General features: G+C 45.9%; 1 protein-coding gene and 1 non-coding gene across 2 annotated transcripts in view; both read left to right on the forward strand.

The window, feature by feature from the left end:
- The window catches only part of LOC126249742 (uncharacterized), a 415,388-nt gene that overhangs the window by 171,224 nt on the left and 227,653 nt on the right, over positions 1-16,511 (forward strand). The gene's annotated exons all lie outside the window — the stretch shown is intronic.
- Positions 9,066-9,140, forward strand: Trnai-uau (transfer RNA isoleucine (anticodon UAU)). The gene has a single exon. It is a non-coding gene; the product is annotated as a tRNA-Ile (tRNA).

Below are 16,511 nucleotides of genomic sequence, written 5' to 3' on the forward strand. Positions count from 1 at the left end.
GATTCGTGTTTTTTCCTCTTGTGTCTTTGCATTTTCTTTCCCTGTCTCACTGGGCAGCGAAATCTTTCACGTGCTTCGTGGGGATTTTGTTGGAGGTTTCCTCCAAATCTTCCCAGAAATCTTCTATCATCTGTGGGTTTTTCTTGTTGTAATTGTTTGTGGGGTCATGTGCTTTCACTAGTGTATAGGCTTTGATTCCAGATCGTATTGTGAATGTTGATATTTTTTTCTGAATTTAAAGATAAATCTGTTACAGAGGTCAGTGCATATATACTGAGTTCAATGTGTTAGCGATGCAGCCATTTCGCCTTCCTATTCTTTATTTCAATCGACTGAAAAACATATGGACTTTCGTTGATGTTTTTATAACGACTGTATTCACTGAAAAAGTGAAGCTGGCAGGAGAATTATGGAAATTGAAATATGCTCACTTTTTTATATGTACTTGAATTTAGCATATTTCGGGACAGTACTCACTTTTCCGTGAAATGTTTATAAGATGATATTTGTCTTTTTGTGTTGGCTTCAGTCGTCTAGTGAAAGTATGATTCCATAATGCTGTTTCGTCGGCTGCGGAAATGTCCTGGTTCAATGCGTTTGCCTCATTTTTGGTGCTTCAAATACCATTTCTCCGAATGTGCTTCCTTCTTGATGTTTATATAAAAAAGTAGTAAAATAATTCATTTTTGCTGGTCACTTGCAAATTATTATGACAGGGACCTGCACATTGTTCCACCGTCACACACCGAGAGTTCACTGCCGACTGACTACGGTCAAAGACGACTCCAGCGTCAAAGACATTTCACACAACACACAAGCTTCCACATGTAACCAGTCTCTTTGATTTTCTTCGTCACATCTACTAATATTAATCAATATGCTGTCACTCTTGAACATATAAGCAAATTAGCATAAAATAAGGCAAATTACAATTCACAAAACATATTCTGACAAAAATATAAGAAAACATTTACAACCTCCCTCATTAGATTTGGCATCGACAAATCCGGTAGAAAATAACACATCTCCCAGATCCATTACAAAATAAAATGCTGTTAGTGGTCGGTGCCAAATAATGAAGGTATGATTGTGCCGCAGTCTTGTACCTCGTGCGCAGAAGAGGAAACAGCTGCGGAACCTAAGGACTGTAGCTGAGCGGCGAGCCCAGAGTGGCCACATAGTCCCAGACAATCGATCGGCACGGAGACACGCTTATCAGGTCTGCATCCAGATTTACGGCAGCTTTTATGCTCCATTTCCTGATAGTGCCCGACCTCTTTAAAAACCAGTAGACGGCGAAGTTACTCAGTGCTAAGGGCTTGTTCAGCTGCTCGAACGACAGGGCGCAGCCGTCAGTCAAAATGGGAGACGTAAGGCGCACCTTTTAGGAGTTCCATGTGGTCGTTTTGCTCACTAGCGAAGTATCCGCTGCTATTGTCGCCCCTGACAGAACGGCACTGTGTCTGTAACTGGAAATGGAAGCAAAAGCTTTGCCAGCGCCTTCTCAATAGACCTTTCCTAGTTTTAAGCCAACAGAAAAAAAACACTAGAAAGTAGAAACTGTGAAGGTTATTCAGACTGCTCAGTCGAGCATTACACGGGTCAGTCAAGCCCCGTATTCGATTCGGCAGAGTTTCAAAACTAAATAACTATCGACGATCGGTATGACTGTTTGTGGGAATTAGTGTCCTTCACATAGATATCACTGTCAAACGAAATACGCACGGTCGCCCACCTCAGTTGTGCCTTGTAGTGAAGCGGCTCTTTATTCGGAGATAATCGAAGTGGCTCTTTGTGCTCGATAAACTTAAACTAGGTTAAAAAAAATGGCTCTGAGCACTATGTAACTTAACATCTGAGGCCATCAGTCCCCTAGAGCTTAGATCTACTTAAACCTAACTAACCTAAGGACATCACACACATCCATGCCCGAGGCAGGATTCGAACCTGCGACCGTAGCGGTCCCACGGTTTTGGACTGAAACGCCTAGAACCGCTCGGCCACAACGGCCGGCGGGACTTAACATCTGAGGTCGTCAGTCCCCTAGAGCTAACACACACACAGCCTCGCTCGAGGCAGGATTCGAACCTGCGACCGTAGCAGAAGCGCGGTTTTGGACTGAAACGCCAGAACCGCTCGGCCACCGCGGCCGGCGTTGTGAGTTCAATTTCAATCAGTAGTCCAAGATTTTAAACATGGCTGAAACGTGGGTTCAAAAATGGTTCAAATTGCTCTGAGCACCATGGGACTTAACTTCTGAGGTCATCAGTCCGCTAGAACTTGGAACTACTTAAACCTAACTAACCTAAGAACATGACACACAACCATGCCCGAGACAGGATTCGAACCTGCGACCGTACCGACTTAAACTAGGATTTGCAAATCAAGAGAAGGAGGGGATAGTGGCGTATTGTTTCTAAGGAGCATGCTGTGCACAGCTGATTTACATCCTGTTCCTCTCTGCAGTGTGTGACATATTCGATGGTTACCCGTCTGTCACTTATCTTTTGGATGCGCCTGGTGAGATTCAGATGAAGTGTGTCTGCGCTGTTATCAGGTTTCAGCATCTCCCGTCGCTTCATTTCGGCAATGATGTAAACAACTAGATATAACACTACTCTACACAATCACACAGCTGACAGGGGTCTCAATGTGCAAGATCTGTATACAGTACATGTAACTATTGACACCAAAAACCGACACAGCTGGAAGCGTACGAGGGAAAAGGGGTGGGGGAGGAGGAGGTGGGGCCAAATATTAAACCGCTGGTGTGCAAAAATGTTCTCCAACCAAATGTTCTGTTTATAGTGTTGTGTGCTTTTCGATTGTGTGGTATTTGTTTGTTATTATGTTCGTGCGTGCGTTATTGTGTGTGGCTGGTGGTGCTCCGGGTGAATGGTGGATGGCGGGGGGGGGGGGGGGGGGGGAACGGGACGAATGAGGGAAACACATTGCCTATGGCGTATGTATGTATCTATTAAACCGGGGACCTAGAAACAATGAAGAGGCTTCGTCCTGCCGTCGCCCTCCGCCACACACCGTTGGGTGGCTTGCGGAGTGTAAATGTAGATGTAGATGGTTCACAGCCCCACAACAGGCCACAGCAGTCCCCCCACCCCACCGCCGCCCCACACTGAACCCAGGGTTATTAGCAGTTCTACCCCTGTGGATCTCCCCACCCCCTTCCCCGGGATCGTCTCATATTACTCGAGCGTAACCCCAAATGTTTGCGTGGTAGAGTAATTATGGTGTATGCGTACGTGGAGACAGTGCTTGTGCAGCAATTGCCGACATAGTGTAACTGAGGCAGAATAAGGGGAACCAGCCCGCATTCACCGAAGCAAATGGAAAACCGCCTTAAAATACATCCACAGGCTGGCCGGCACACCAGATCTCGACACTGATCCGCTGGTCGGATTCGTGCCGGGGACCGGCACGCCTTCCCGCTTAGGAAGCATCGCGTTAGACCGCGCGGCTAGCCGAGCGGGCGTGTGGTCCAGTACTTCCTGTGACTCGTGAATAATTCGTACCTGATCTTCACTGCGTGTAGCTCTTTGCTATCCACTGCCCTATACACGTTTCACTGTCACCGCAGCGTGTACCGTACGAGCCTAAATTTCGTGATACGAAAAACCCTTTTGCCGCGTATTGTTCATTACGCACAGTTGTGCTGAGAATGCAACTTTTGACATCCACAGGCACGCTAGCGCTTCTTGTCTCGTGTAAAATATGGTCACAGCTCTTCACTGGTGGAGCTTATGGTTAAACTGACCATTCCGGTCACACATGAGACGGCGCAGCTAGGCCTCCGTGTAAGCCATCTCATAGCACTCATAATCACGGATTGTTGACGCACTGTTCTATACACCCTGCGAGATGGAATTCACTACGGCCATCACTACATGTGTAGAAATTTTCACATTGCTTAGTGTAGAAACGCGCGCTGGACAGAGGAGAGACAACGCATGTTGTGTTGCGAGATGCTGCACGTACAGCCAGGACAGGAGCGGCGGCAGCAGAGCTATGGGACACTCACGGACACGGGACCGTAGGTCGCGGCGGTCGATGCTCTCGCGACAGCACGGCCGCACGCTGCCACGGCCGCCCACACACCCAACAACTCACACAAGTCTGCGGTAGCTGGCATGATGAAAACATCCTCGTATAGATAGTAGCAAAATTGTCAAAAGCCCCACGAGATGTAAGTGATGTTTCCTACTCAGTGTGCCATCGTATCGGACCTATGTCAGAATGTGAAACCTTTCATATAGACCGTAGAACCAATGACATTTTTGATATTGCACGAAAGGGACTGAAAATGAGATTTATCCATTCAACACGTGAAATGGTGCTCCTCCTCAGTCACAATTACCAGTGTCCCCGACACAAAGCAGGACTGCGATAAGCTGTAAAAGAAATCATATTACATTTGATGCCCCGTAAATTAACATGTGTCCTGTGTCACAAAATCGGGTAATGACAAAGTCAAAAACTCCTACGACGACTTCCAAGCCGTTGATACGAAATGGAAACTAATGCCACCTGTAACAGGTTGTATGGTGACTAGTTGTCATTAATCGAACAAGGCCGGTGGCCAAGCGACAGACGCCACCAGATATGGATTTTGTTCGACAGAATGTTTGATATTGGCATCAAGCGTGTCAGTTTATTCTTAAAATGCGTAGCAGACAGCACGAGACTCGAAGCCTATATCAGTTTAGTAGCCTGCTGAGTAGTAAGTTTAAACTGATGGTGGATTATTGGCGTAGACAACACAGTGCATACGCTGCAGTAACATGAAGTAACAGTAGAGGGTTCCTGTAGCAGGGTTATAAACTCGCCTACTGGAGGGCTAACTGGACTTGGACGTAGGTATACAATACACAGCAGAAATAAAAACTAACATAGTACATGTACCGTAATATTTTGAAGGAGGTAAGATTTCAAAGTTACAGAAACTTGACAGCCTGGTTTAAGTAGTAACTGACAGGCTTACAAGTAACAACAATGATAAATAATTAAATAAAAGTAATTTTCATTCCCAGGCCAGCCACAGGTGGTTTTATTTTATCGTATGGCTAGGGCCACCCGTCGGACAGACTGTTCGCCGGGTGCCGGTCTTTCAATTTGACACCACTTCGGCGACCTGCAGTCCATGAAGATGATGATGAGGACAGCACAACACCCAGTCCCTGGGCGGAGAAAATTCCCCGACCCAGCCGGGAATCGAACCCGGACCCAGACGATTGACAATCCGTCACGCTGACCATTTTTTAAACACGTTTCCTCTATTTTTATGTCATTTTGTTCTATATTGTTCGTTGAATTTGTTCGAGGCGGACGTCCGATGACACCCATTTAAGTTCTCCGTTGGTCTGTTCACTCAGTTTTCTTATTACAGAGGGTAGCTAACGCTTTGACCGAACACGATGAGCTACCGTGGCGGCACCATTCAGCTACAAAGGTGTGGTAGCTTACAGTGACGAAGCTGAGGCTGTAATTTCTTGTCAGATTAAAGCTACACGTTGTATAGGGCAACGAACACAGATATTGAACCAACATTTGCTTCCAGCCCGTAGCAAGGTTCACTGCTACGCTTACTCCTCCGTTGCTGAGAAGAGCTCAGATTCGCTGGCCGGAGTGGCCGAGCGGTTCTAGGCGCTTCAGTCTGGAACCGCGCGACCGCCACTGTCGCAGGTTCTATTCCTGCCTTGGGCAGGAATGTGTGTGCTGTCCTTGGGTTAGGGGACTGATGACCTCAGATGCTAAGTCCCATGGTGCTCAGAGCCATTTGAACCATTTAGCTCAGATTCTGGAGGTTGGAGGTACTTGTGCCTCTGTTGTGGATGTGGAAGACTGCTTAAATCAGGTACAAAGCGGCGGACGTTTGTGCGATCTCTTCTCCCGTCAGCGGGACAGTAGTTTGCGACGCCGTTATCTTCATACTACACTATCTGATCAAAAGTAGCCGGACACCCCTATGTAATGTTGAACTGGCCACTGGAAGTCCCGAGAGGCCGACCAGCCACTATATAAAGGGACAGGGAGTGTTGTGTTGTCAGCGGAGAAAGAGTAACAGTGGACTGTGTCGGTCAGGACGGCTCAGTGGATTGGTCACTGAATGTCACCTGAGGAACACACCAATCAGGGGCATTTCAACCCTTCTAAAGCTGCCCAAGTCGACCGTCGATGATGTCATTCTGAGTGGAAATGCGAAGGAACAACCACTGCTTAACCAAGACCAAGCAGATCTCACGTACTGACGGATAGCGACCGTCGAGCATTGCGGAAGGTGGATGTAAAAAATCGCTTGAAATGAGCGTAAGGTATCACCTGAGAACTCCAAAGTGCTGCCGGCCGCTGTGGCCGAGCGGTTCTAGGCGCTTCAGTCCGGAACTGCGCTGCTGCTACGGTCGCAGGTTCGAATCCTGCCTCGGGCATGGATGTGTGTTGTCCTTAGGTTAGTTAGGTTTAAGTAGTTCTGTTTTACTCAGATGTTAAGTCCCATAGTGCTTAGAGCCATTTCAACCATCCAAAGTGCTGCCAGAAATCCATCTAGTTCATCCTGTCCGTATTGTGTTAAAACTGATGGGGTACAATCGTCGAGTAGCTCCTCATAAACCTAACATTTGCATAGTCAGTGATAAGCGACGCTTGCGGTGGTGCAAAGAACAACGCCACTGGACAGTGGATGACTGGAAAAGAGTGGTTCTGAGTGACGCGTAGCGCTATACCCTGTGGAAATCCGATGGAGGCGTTCACGTTTGGCGAATACCTGGGGAACGTTTCCTGCCATCAGGTGCTGCATCAACAGTGACGTACGGAGGACGTGGTGTTACGGAAGGCTCTGTTTTTAGTGATAACAGTGTGGTCCTCTGACTGACCTTCAGTAAACACTAAATGCGCAAGATTAGATTTCCAGAAGGCTTTCGACACCGTTCCTCACAAGCGTCTTCTAACCAAACTGCGTGCCTACGGAATATCGCCTCAGTTGTGCGACTGCATTTGTGATTTCCTGTCAGAAAGGACACCGTTCGTAGTAATAGACGGAAAGACTTCGAGTAAAACAGAAGTAATATCCGGCGTTCCCCAAGGAAGTGTTATAGGCCTTATATTGTTCCTGATCTATATTAAGGATATATGAGACAATCTGAGTAGTCGTCTTCGATTGTTTGCAGATGACGCTGTCATTTACCGTCTTGTAAAGTCATCAGATGATCAAAACGACTTGCAAAAATTATTTAGATAAGATATCTGTATGGTGCGAAATGTGGCAATTGACCCTGAATAACGAAAACTGTGAAGTTATTAACATGAGTACTAAAAGAAATCAGCTAAATTTCGATTACGCTATAAGTCACAAAACCTGAAGGCTGTAAATTCAGCTAAATACTTAGGGATTACAATTACAAATAACCTAAATTGGAACGATCACATAGATAATATTGTGGGTAGAGCTAACCAAAGACTGCGATTCATTGGCAGAACACTTAGAAGGTGCAACAGGTCTACCAAAGAGACTGCTTACACTACGCTCGTCCGCCCTGTTCTGGAGTATTGCTGTGCTGTGTGGGATCCGAATCAGGTGGGACTGACGGATGACAGCGAAAAAGTACAAAGAAGGGCAGCTCGTTTTGTATTATCGTGAAATAGGGGAGGTAGTATCATAGACATGATACGTGAATTGGAGTGGCAATCATTAAAACAAAGGCTTTTTCGTTGCGACGGGATCTTCTCATGAAATTTCAATCACTAGTTTTCTGCTCCGATTGCGAAAACATTCTGTTGGCACCCAACTATATAGGGAGAAATGAACATCACGATAAAATAAGAGAAACCAGGGCTCGTACAGAAAAATTTAAGTGCTCGTTTTTCCCGCGTGCCGTTCGGGAGTGGAACGGTAGAGGTGCAGCTTGAAGTAGCTTCACTGAACCCTCTGCCAGGCACTTTATTGTGAATACCTGAGTAATCACGTAGATGTAGATGTTGAAATAAGAACACATTTCGCGGCATTGTGTACTGTTGTCATTAGGGGAACAGTTCAGAGACGATTATTGTTTCTGTCAGCATGACAATGCACTTTGTCATGGAGCACCATCTGTGGGGCAATGGTTTGTGGACAATAACATTCCTGAAATGGACTGGTCTGCCCGAAGTTCCGACGTGAAGCCAGTGGAACGCATTAGGATGAGTTAGAACGTTGACTTCGCTCCACACCCCAGTGTCCAACATCACTACCTTCTGTTGTTTCGGCTCTTGAGGAAGAATAGGTTGCCATTCGTCCACAGACATTTAGACACATTGAAAGTGCCCCCAGCAGAGTGCACGCACTCCATATTAATCCCCACTAATAGGTGACCGGATGTCTTTGATCAAGGTTTGGCTCAAAAATGGTTCAAATGGCTCTGAGCACTATGGGACTTAACTTCTGAGGTCATCAGTCCTCTAGAACTTAGAACTAATTAAACCTAACTAACCTAAGAACATCACACACATCCATGCCCGAGGCAGGACTCGAACCTGCGACCGTAGCGGTCGCACGGTTCCAGACTGTAGCGCCGAGAACCGCTGGGCCACATCGGCCGGCTGATCATCAAGTTTTGCACATGTATCTAGCTGAAGTCCTTTTTAACGGCCCTTTCCAACGCCATAGGGAAAAAAAACGATATTAGTGTCTATATATGAACGTAGTATCTGTTCCCGAAAGAATAGATACTATTGATGACCGTGCAGCTTCTATAGAATGAAATGATAATTAAATCGTCACCCTACCTGCAAACAGGCATTGGTATACACCACTGGGGACATGTTGAAAATGTGTGCGCCAACTGGGACTCGAAACCGGGATCTCCTGCTTACATGGCAGACGCTCTATCCATCTGAGCCACCGAGGGCACAGAGGATAGTGCGCCAGCAGGGACTTATCCCTTGCACCCTCCCCGTGAGACCCATATTCCCAACAGGTCAACACCACTACATTTGTAGAGCGCCTAATAGATGTTTGGGAATGTGGGTCTCATGGGGAGCGTGCAAGGGTAAGTCCCTGCAGGCACACTATCCTCTGTGCCCTCGGTGGCTCAGATGGATAGAGCATCTGCCATATAAGCAGGAGATCCTGGGTTCGAGTCCCAGTCGGGGCACACATTTTCAACATGTCCCCAGTGATGTATATCAACGCCTGATTGCAGATAGGGTGTCGATTTAATTATAATTTCATTCTAGAGAAGTTGCACCGTCATCATGGTATCTATTCTTTCGGGAACAGGTACTAGCTTCATATATAGTTAAAACATGGCTATCCAGCCATTGACCTTCTTGTGCGAACGCACACGCTATGCCCCAACTCGTACGGGCTTGGTAGATTAATCTGCAACGAGTAATAAGTGTGATGGGCAAACATCTATTAGACACACAACGAATGTGGTGGTGTGGACATATTGGTAATGTGGGTCTTACGGGGAGCGTGCAAGGGATAAGTCCCTGCAGGCGCATTATCCTCCGTGTCATCGGTGGCTCAGATGGCTAGAGCGTCTGCCATGTAAGCAGGAGATCCTGGGTTCGAGTTCCGGTCAGGGCACACATTTTCAACATGTCCCCAAAGTTGAATATCAACGCATGTTTGCAGCTAGGGTGTTGATTTAATTATCATTTCAGAAATGAGTGTCATAATTCGGCAGCTACAAAGTTAAAAATTACTTATGTAGGTCAGAAAATTCGCCACTGTCCCATATAACATGGGAAAAACGGGAGCTTGCTATGTTTACTCTTCTGAATGTTTTTTGTGTGGCCTGTTTCAGCCGTCTCACCCCCTATTTTGCGCTGCGTGCGCCGGGTGCATCCAGCCGCGAGGGGCTAATAGCGGCCCTCGGTCAGCGTCCACGGCGGCCTCGTCTGCACAATCTGGGCATTCTTATGAGCGGAGCACTTAGCGCGCGACGCTTTACGACGCACGGCCAGCCATTACGGCGTTGCAGCTTCCCAGCGCGCCGCCACCGTCCCGGGATCGATACTCGCATAGATTCCCCGTCCTGATTGGAGCTGCGCTTGCATTCTTGGTCGTTTTATTTTTTCCTTTTTTAATCTTTTCCTCTTTCTAATTGGCTGTAGAGCCTTGAAATATGCACCCGACAGCTGCACGAGACAGCTACGTGCCCTTGTAAATTATGCCGATTAAAAACGAAACAAGCACACTGTACAACTTAGAGCCCACCTTTCAAAATGCCGCACGTGGAGGAATTGTAGTTTGCTGTGGATCAGAAGCTAATAAAGTGAGGAAACAGACAACGTGTTCTACAAATATAAGGTATATTGTAATTTTTATAGGCTGTTGGTACACAACTTCTATCTACGTGACTGCTTAATGTACAAAAACACATATATTTCTCATTTCGGCAGTACAATACGTCAAACATTTGCAGAACTTAATCAAGTGAGGTTGTGTTAGGATAACGGTTCATTGGTGTGGATCACGTAGGGAACCGAGAAACGGCATACTTTTTAAAGGACGGTAGAATTAAATGTTAAAGATGACATTACTGTCTTCATGCGGGTCAATCTTTGATTGATCAAATTGTCTTTTTCTCGTGATTTGTTCACTGGCGCAGTCATGCAAAATTTAATAGAAATTGTCGGTTGTGGCCATGCGCTTCAGTGAAGATGACGGTGACAACCGAAAGCTGACACTTCTGTTGAAATTTGGTGTGATTGTACCAGTGAATAAATTCTTGTTTTAAGGAAACGGTAGCAAATCGACTATGGCCAAGTTGGAGGAAGCATTCCAGAGTTTCCTGAAATAAGTAATGTCTACGAAAATTCTACATTATGGGGTTCTAAGACCCTATTTCTCGAACAGAAATTCACTTCCGTAACCACTGCTCACACGCTAGGTGCTGACGAAAAGAGGACATAAAACTGCCTAGGTCGGCCAATCCCTAAAGCTGAATTTTAAAGAAACTGGAGAGATGTAAATGAGTAGGTTTCCACCGCCAACATTAGATAACATAGAAGTTTACTGAGTGCAGAGACATAAGAGTATGATGTCGTATAATAACCGTCACTCGATGTATAAAGAGAAAGGTTTTGTACTTCTGAGAGGTATCACACAGGGGTAACACCGTTTCCCCGTCACATAAAAGACAGGAACGAAATAGGAGCGAGCCATTCAGAACAGAACATGGGTTACGAACACACTTATGATCAACATGTACGCAAACGCTCGGGGAAACACTGACACACAGAGCCTCGCGTGAGCACTTTGTGAGTCACATACTGTAGAGGGATTGGACAAAATATGGAAAAACCGCGAGAAATGCACGGTTCAACATAAATGCAGATGCCAGCTAAGCTTGCAGGTTACGCTGTTGTGTTTGACGACGAACGGCACCTGTGTAATGACCTCAATACGTTGCAAGTGCCAGTCGGTGCTCGTATACTGGGTGCTTACGTAGCCAAGGTAGCTGAAGCGTTTGGTCTTCCAGAAGGCACCGTATTGGAGATTTATACCGCATACAGGGAAAGCGGAGACACGCGGAGTGTCCGCGCGGTTAGATGCGCCATGTTACGGATTGCACGGCACCTCACGCCGGAAGTTCGAGTCCTCCCTCGGGATGATTGGTTCAAATGGCTCTAAGAAGGGAACCTCCCCATCGCATCCCCCTCAGATTTAGTTATAAGTTGTCACAGTGGATACGCCTTGAAAAACTGGACACAGATCAATCGAGAAAACTGGAAGAAGTTGTGTGGAACTATGAAAAAAAATAAGCAAAATATACAAACTGAGTAGTCCATGCGGAAGATAAGCAACATCAAGGAGAGTGTGATCTCAGGAGCGCCGTGGTCCCGTGGTTAGCGTGAGCAGCTGCGGAACGAGAGGTCCTCCGTTCAAGTTTTCCCTCGAATGCAAATTTTACTTTCTTTATTTCTGCAAAATTATGATCTGTCCGTTCGTTCATTGACGTCTCTGTTCACTGTAATAAGTTTAGTGTCTATGTTTTGCGACCGCACCGCAAAACCGTGCGATTAGTTGACGAAAGACCGTGCCTCTCCAATGGGAACCGAAACATATGATCGCAAGGTCATAGGTCAACCGATTCCTCCACAGGAAAACACGTCTGATATATCCTATACGACACTGGTGACGGCATATGCGTCACATGACAGGAATATGTTGTCGACCCACCTAACTTGTACACTTGGCGAGTGGGTAAAAAGATTCTTCTACCTTGCCCGATTTCGGTTTTCTTGTGGATGTGATAATCACTCCCAAAAAGGTGATGAAAACATAAGAGTTTGTCACATAAACTGCAACAAATGAAAGCAACAGTTTCCCGGTCGCACAGTTTTCCCTGTGCTCTGTCAAAACATGTTTTTAACGTTTTCAAATTTTGCCGTGTTTAGACCGTCAAATCCTGCATATGTCCAAGAAAATCTGAACATGTCCTGGAATTTTGGAGAGCCAAGTTGATTATATAAAAAATTAAACTTTTCACTCGAGGGGAGACTTGAACCAAAGACCTCTCGGTCCGCAGCTGCTGACGCTAACCACAGGACCACGGCACACCTGAGCTCACACAGTCCTTGATGTTGCTTATCTTCCGCATGGACTACTCAGTTTGTATATATTGCTTATTTTTTCATAGTTCCACACAATTTCTTCCTGTTTTCTCGACTGATCTGTGTTCAGTTTTTCAAGGCCTATGCACTGTACCAACTTGTAAATAAATCTGAGGGGGGGGTGCGATGGGGAGGTTCCATTGTAAGCACTATTGGACTTAACATCTGAGGTCATCAGTCCCCTAGACTTAGAACTACTTAAACCTATCCAACCTATGTACATCACACAAATCCATGCCCGAGGCAGGATTCGAACCTGCGACCGCAACAGCAGCGCGGTTCCGGACTGAAGCGCCCAGAACCGCTGGGCTACAGCGGCCCGCTCGGGAAGGGTGAATGTGTGTTGTTCTTAGTATAAGTTACTTTAAGTAGTAGGTTAGTCTAGAGACCGATGACCTAAGCAGTATGGTCCCTTAGGAATTCACACACATTTGAAAATTTGAACAGGGAAAGCGGAAAATATCATCTGCTAAGTCACAACGCGGACGAAAGTGTATGTCGAGCGATCGTGGCAGACTGTCATTGAAGGGACTGTGACGAAAAATAAGAGAACGACAGCTGCAAAAATCACTGCTGAATGTTGTCAGCACCGAAACAGAAGCTCGGGATTGCAGGGCGAGCTGACATTACAAAATCGCACATTCGAGATGCAAATCCCCGTAAAAGGAAAATGTGATGCCGAAGGCGTTGGAGCTATGCAAGAAAGTCATTTGGTCGGATGAGTCTTGTTTCATACAACTTCAAACTTCTAGCCGAGTTTACGTCCCAGGAGTGGAAGTATGGCGGAGCTTCGGTCAAGATTTGGCCAGCCTTAACGTCGTATCCCATGGGCTCCACGGGTACTCTGCAAGGTCGCATTACTGCTACAGATTGTGCGGTCAGTTTGGCTGGTCAGGTCCACCCCACGGAACAATGTTCTCTAATGGTAGCGCTGTGTTTCAAGAAGACAGGGCCGCTGTTCACACAGTTCCCATCGTCCACGATTTGTTTTGTGGTCACGAGGTCGATTTGTCACCACAGTCATCAGATTTCGATAAAATTGAGCCTCTGTGATCTACTTTGGAGAGGACGGTGCTTGATCGCTACCCACCTCTATCGCCGTTACCTGAATTTGCCACTATTCTACAGGCTATAAGATTCCCTTGAAAACCATACAAGACCTTTATTTATCAATACTGGGACGAGTGTAAGCTCTTTTGAATTTTAACGGTTTTCTGCGTCGTATTAGGTTTGTTAACGCGTTCTGCTTTTGGTGTTTCCGTATTTTTGCCCACCTCCTGTACTTGCGAGCGCGTAGACACTGCGAGTACGCAGCAGTGCGGCCCGCACTGAGCCTCGCCTCTTTGTGCTCACCAGGAAAACCAGCAGCTCGTGTCCAGCAAGAAAAAGCACACACCTGCGAGAAACGTAATCGCTCATGAGCCGGTTGGCTTCCAAGTGTATCTTATGCACCTTAAGCTATCCGTGCGGGAAGTTGGAAGTTCAAACCGTCGGATTCGCTTTGACGACTGTGCTTTGCCAGTTGTGAAGAGAGAATAAACGAATAGGAAATGGTAACTAGGCCAGCCTGAGAGTTCTTTTTTCACACAAGAAATAGGAGTGGTCACCCTGTTTGATATGCTTGTCCAAAGCAGTATTTAAGAGGGTTGCGTTTTTTTTTTTTTCTTCTTCTTCTTAGGGTTAAGGTGGATTGAACGAAGGAATTGAGAGTGTCTAGAATGAAATTTTCACTCTACAGCGGATTGTGCGCTGATATGAAACTTCCTGCAGATTAATCTGTGTGCCGGACCGAGACTCGAACTCGGGATCTTTGCCTTTCGCGGGAAAGTGCTCTACCAACTGAGCTACCCAAGTTTGGAAGGTAGGAGACGAGGTACTGGCGGAATTAAAACTGTGAGGACGGGGCGTGAGTCGTGCTTGGGTAGCTCATTTGGTAGAGCACTTGCTCGCGAAAGGCAAAGGTCCCGTGTTCGATACTCGTCCGGCACACAGTTTTAATCTGCCAGGAAGTTTCATATCAGCGCACACTCCGCTGCAGAGTGAAAATTTCATTCTAGAAACATCCCCCATGCTGTGGCTAAGCCATGTCTCCGCAATATCCTTTCTTCCAGGAGTGCTAGTTTTGCAAGGTTCGCAGGAGAGCTTCTGTGAAGTTTGGAAGGTAGGAGACGAGGTACTGGCGGAATTAGAGCTGTGAGGACGGGGCTTAAGTCGTGCTTGGGTAGCTCAGTTGGTAGAGCACATGCCCGCGAAAGGCAAAGTTCCCGAGTTCGAGTCTTGGTACGGCACACAGTTTTAATCTGCCAGGAAGTTTCGAATTGAGAGTGGCTTTTTTTATATTATTTTCGCGTTTACCTGGATTACCTTAGAGATCATGCGAAACGTGAACTACATGGATTATATTTTGAACATAACCTGTTCTAACTGTTAATTCTGAGCTTTTCAGGAGATTGTAGGTGATGTCTCTCATTCATCTCCCGTACGAAAATTCTAAGCAATTATGAAGCCTAAAACCCGTCAACATCGACGTCTTTGGAGACTTGAGTACAGACTATAATTGTCAGCGACGCCGCAAAGAAACGATTACAACATTTTTTTAAAAGAACTTTTCTTGTGTAACCTGAAATACTTCAAGGAAAGCGAGGAAGTCAAAATCTAGGCTGTCGGGCGGAAGCGTTAAGTCTCCCTCCTCCAGAATACCGGTCACCGGTTTGGAAGCTACTGAGAACATCAGTTGCACCATTCTTGAATGAGTATAACAAAAGTTGTAGACTAACCTAGCCAATATGAAGGCTAAATCAGCATCTTTGTTTTAGGATTAACACTAGCATGTCAACACAGAATCTACTTAGTTTCCACCTAATAATTTTTATATCGGATAGTACATTAAGTCTTAACTAAATACAGTAATGAACCCTTAGTAAGACAGAGCGAAGGATATTGGTGCGACCCAGCTCAGACTGCTGTGCTTGCCTGAAACAAGATAATACCGTCATATTATTTGATTGTAAGCTATTCGCATTTAAGTAAAGCAGAGAGTCATAGTTAACGGCGTTGAAATGTTGGCTAGTTTAAGATCGGAGATGAATAAATTTAAAATGAGATAGTACTGAAGTCTTCCAGTGAAGACAGACGGTCAGCATCGGTAGCAAATGAGCTTCATGACACCTTAGTTTCATCGTCATTTACGTACTAGCGGGTTTCCTCAAGAGCCGTTTACGAGTACTGATCGTATGCCTTAGTGTCTGCAGCCCTACGATATTCATCTTCTGAACTTTCTTACCCATGAGTGACTTCATATTTAATAGAGCTATGGATACCACTGCACTTAACATAACCGCTTTCGTCGAAACTAAACACTTCTGAGATGGTGCTCGCCCCCAAACATATATGTTTAGGTCTGGGTTGTACAAGATATTTTCATCACAACTATTCGGATAGTAAGGACAAAGCCGTATGACTCAAATTTTTTGCGTCACCAGACTTTGTCCGGATGTTGTAAGTGAAATCCTCAACACACCGGCAATGCCTTCAGTGACACCACGTGACACCGTCCGTCAAACATGGACGTGAAACTCGGCGGCTGTCACGTTACCGGGAAAGAGTAGCTTATGTGTTTTTCGCTGGACCCCTCCCTCGCGTTCACTCTCATTATCACCATCTACACAGACACGACGCTACATTATACACGCACTCAGAATCTTACATGAAAACAGTTACACGTAAAACACAACATTCGCACCTGACTAGCAAAATACAAATCAGTGATAAAACCTCTCACCAAATACGTGGCACGTCACGTTCATCAGTCAACAACACCATTCGACTTTAATGGAGTTCAAAAAATTCCTTATTATTCCTGACTACTTATCTGTTAATAAGCAAGTTTATAAATGACG

The sequence above is a fragment of the Schistocerca nitens genome, chromosome 1, assembly GCF_023898315.1.
Source record: "Schistocerca nitens isolate TAMUIC-IGC-003100 chromosome 1, iqSchNite1.1, whole genome shotgun sequence".
In the NCBI taxonomy this organism is placed as follows: Eukaryota; Metazoa; Arthropoda; class Insecta; order Orthoptera; family Acrididae; genus Schistocerca; species Schistocerca nitens.